This window comes from Chlamydotis macqueenii, chromosome 8 (genome assembly GCF_036417535.1).
Source record: "Chlamydotis macqueenii isolate bChlMac1 chromosome 8, bChlMac1.mat, whole genome shotgun sequence".
In the NCBI taxonomy this organism is placed as follows: domain Eukaryota; kingdom Metazoa; phylum Chordata; class Aves; order Otidiformes; family Otididae; genus Chlamydotis; species Chlamydotis macqueenii.
In genome coordinates, this window is record NC_141563.1 from 10,620,836 (window position 1) to 10,624,870 (window position 4,035).

Sequence of the window (4,035 nt, forward strand, 5' to 3'; positions counted from 1 at the left end):
GATCACCAGCAAGGCTGAAATCCTTCAGTGTGCTGCCCAGACCTCTGCTGCATTCACTGGCAGGGTAGCTGGTTGTGGTGGCTGTCTCTCGGAGGAGATGGATGGGCCGCTTTGATGTTGGCCCTCACAGCTGCTTGCTGGCAGCAAAGCAATGGAAAGATGCAGTGAGGTGAACGTGCTCACCAAGGTGTGGACACAGCGTGGGAACCAAGAGGAGGAACAGGAGGTCTGTGTGAACCACAGGGCTATGAGCATATTGGGATGATGGGGACGTGGTGGGATAGCTCACTCAACTGGAGGGTGTTTGGGAACAACACCCTGGGAGGAGGAGTTGCTCTGTGTAAGACAGCAGAGGGAATGGATGGAGCTATGCCCAGGGATCGGGGACGAGCCAGCTGAGAGCTTGTGGGTCAGGGTTACTGAGCACACCAGCATGGGTGATTTCATCATGGCTGTCAAAGGATTGTGATCAGCGGTGCAAAGTCCAGCTGGATGCCAGTAACTGGTGGTGTACTCCAGGGGTCAATATTCGGACCAATCCTGTTTAACACCTTCCTTCATGACCTGAATGATGGGGTAGAGAGCACTCTCAGGAAGTCTGCAGATGACACAAAACTAGGAGGAGTGGCTGATGGATTGGATGAGTGTGGTGCCATCAGCAGGCTGGAGAGATGTACCAGCAGGAATCTTATGAAGTTCAACAAGGAGAAGTGCAAAGTCCTGCCCCTAGGGAGGAACAACCCCAGGCACTAGTATGTGCTAGTGGCCAACTGTCTGGAAAGTAGCTTGGCAGAAATCCTTCCATGGCTTCCACCCCCTGGCTGGAGTGTCCTCATTGTGCCCCAACAAGGGGAGCAAATGGGTGACCTGCTTGCCCTGCAGCCCCCCACCAGAAACACCATGGCAGCTCTAGCTGCATGGATATGTGCAGATAACCATGTAGATAGCTTAGATGTTACAACAATCATTTCAAGAGGTTGGCGTGGATTTGTTACACTGGCGTGGAAGGGACTTGGTCTTCAGGAACTAAAGGCATGACTGCTCTTCAAGGGGTGCAACAGAAACCAACAGGAGCTTGTGTATGATTGGATTCACAGCCTTCTGCTCTTACCTCATACATCCAAATCATTTGCCTACTTTAATCCATCAAGAGGTGGGATCGGGGCTGGTCACCTTTTTTTCCATGATGCCTGTCTCAGGCAGTGAAGTCACAACAACATTTTTTAACATTAGAAACAGAACAAGTCAATAACTGTGCCCAGAACCCCAGGGAGATTGATTTCTCAGTGTCTGCAGAAGTCTGCAAAATGCTTGAAGTTTCAACATTTTCTTATTGGAGACATGTTCCAAGAGCAGGATGGAGGAGAAGAGTGTCCCACTATTGGCTTGCATCTGCTCGAATGCACAGATTTCTATAATTGTTCTTGTTAACCAAAACCTTGCTCAGAGGAGAGATTTTTAATCCCAGCAATTGCGTTGACCAACAGGGTTTATTCTTACCACAGTGAAGAAAAATGCATGTGCCGAGCTGGCTTTTACCTTTTTCCTTTGTCACAGGGAAGTGCCCAACCAACACAGAAGACAGAAATCTCATTTTGACATCACAGTCCTCCCCAACTCATGGCAGTGCTGCCCTCTCCCCTGCCCTGAGTGGGCAGCATCTGCCGGAGGAGCGAGGCGCCAAGGTGTGCAGATTGAAGGGGCCGGTGGCACTGGGACCTGTCTGCAGCAGTAATTGGCAGGAGAGAAGCTTCCTCCTGAATTATTCAGAGCTGTCAGCCAGAAGCCAGTCTAGAGTGAGACGAGACCACAGCATTCATTTCAGTTTAGTTTAGACCAAGGACAAATTAGGGGTAAATTAATTTTCACTATCCATACACAAGCACAGCTCTTCTGGTATGTCGAGACTTTCAGCTTTATCATCCACTGATACCCTCTCATTAAAAAAAAAAAAAATGACAAATTGGTTGCCAAAGGACTCGTCATACTATAATATGGATATTACTAGTCGCCAAAGGCTGTGCGCACAAAGATGCTTTGCAATTCACCGCCTCTTCTTTCCTGCTTCACTAGTTTTTGAGTCTGTTCAGGGAGGATAAATTACATGGTCAAAAATTACACTTGCTGGGTTTTATGGCTTAGCTAGAAAAGTCTGCACTGAAAACATGGCACTTAGTCCATGCAGCTGTCCCGGTAAGCAAGAATCATTAAATTGCTCTGGGGGAAGCAGCTGGCTTGATTTTTATCTTGGTTTTCTAAATTATGCGTCTAAGTCATGTTTCTAAGTTTACCCTCCATAGAGAAAGGCAGAAGTTTAACTGGCTTTTCCCTCTCTTAACTGCTTTGGCCACAAAAGTTTCCACTGGCAGAACAAATTCCTTCCAAATGCCAGTGAGCAGCCTCAAACTCAACAGCCTCATCTGCAGCCCCATGGGGGAACCTCGTCCCACAGCAGGACCTTCGGCTGCTGTGTTTTAGCCCGATGGAACTCAAGGGAGGGAGTATTTATTTCCTCTGTTCCTCTGGGAACTTCAGAGCCATCACTGCTAAATAGTAAATACAGGCTGATGAAGCTCGGCGTGACGTGAGTACGTACTTCTTGGCTTTTCCTGCTTGCTGTGGGTGCCTGAGGCACTGCAGTTATGTTGTACATCTGCCCAGCAAGGCAAGTGTTTCTTCATGAGAAAAAAAGAAAGGGGAAGAAAAAAAGAAGTGTCCTCAAGTTTTGTAGACTTTGGGACAGATCCGAGCTGCATGTCTGCATGACTGTAACTACAGCAATTAAAATTGTACCGTGGGAGTTAGTCTGCAGATGATCAAAGAGCAGAGTTGATATTTCTTGTTTGTTAGATAATACGATTCCTTGTGCTGGATGAAAACTGGAAACGAAGCCCAGCTATTCCAAGGGATGATGGCCAGCAGCTGGGCTGCAGGTGTGGGTCAGCAGAGGTGCTTGCTGGACTCAGCTGGAGGAGAAAACAGATGAGGCATCCTCAGTCTTCTCGCTTCCCCCTTGCAGTGATGCTGCTGAGCTCAGCCGGGCGAGAAGACCTGACTGCTGGCTTGCTGCGGGGTTTTCCAGCCTGCACAAGCACAGATGCCGGCAGGAGCAGGATGCCCGTAGGCTCCTGTGGGCAGAAGGACAGAATAACCAGGAGTGCTTCTGAAAACCCCACTGCGAGGCTTGCCTGCAAGGGTGAGAGTCTCATGTTCAGCGTCCCTGCTGCTCCCTGGCTCCTTTCAGGGATGAGATTCATCAAAGTTACTGCTTTCCATTTTTGCTTTCACTTGTATTTGCAACTGGTGTGAGAGACCCCTCAGTCCATGTCATTGCCGTCTCTTTCCATTGACTGTTTCCCGGTGACTCTCATGATCTGCCGCTTTGCGTTTGCAACTGAGGTCGTGTTCTGTCGAGGTTTACAAGTGGAGAAGGATTATAAAACCAAAACCAGGTTTACCAAAACAGGATTTGCTTTCTAATAATTGCATTGTCATTTGCTCTAGCGTTTGGGACACTTCAGTGTCCAAACATGTCCAATTAGAGAGACAAAAATAGCCTTTTGTGGAGTGTTGGCTTGGGGTGGCACCAGAGCCACTGCTTGTCCTCCAGCTCACAGTAACCTCAGCTCAGCATCCCATCGTTTTGTCAAGCTTCGTGCCAGTTTCCCTGCAGAGGTGGTCTAGTCTTGGCCCAGCTAGAGCCAAGGAGGGCCAAAAGGAGAGCAGGAACACCAAAACAGCGTGAGGGTCTGTTTCCCTGTGAGCACAAAGACACTCCCAACATGGCTAATCATAGCAGTCACGCCTGGAAAGAGAAGTCAGGACAGACCCCACCACGGTAAAGGGCTGAAGTGATGGGCTGGCCCTTTACTGACAGCAGCTCCTTGGATCAGTGGAATAGCTGGACGTGTGACAAGTGCCATTTTGCAGCAGAGCCTCTGAGTCACTCCCAGATTTCACATCTCCATTCCCCAGGGCTTCTGGAAACAAATGGCAAGTATTCTTCTCTTGATCTTTTTAGCATTCAGATGCCAG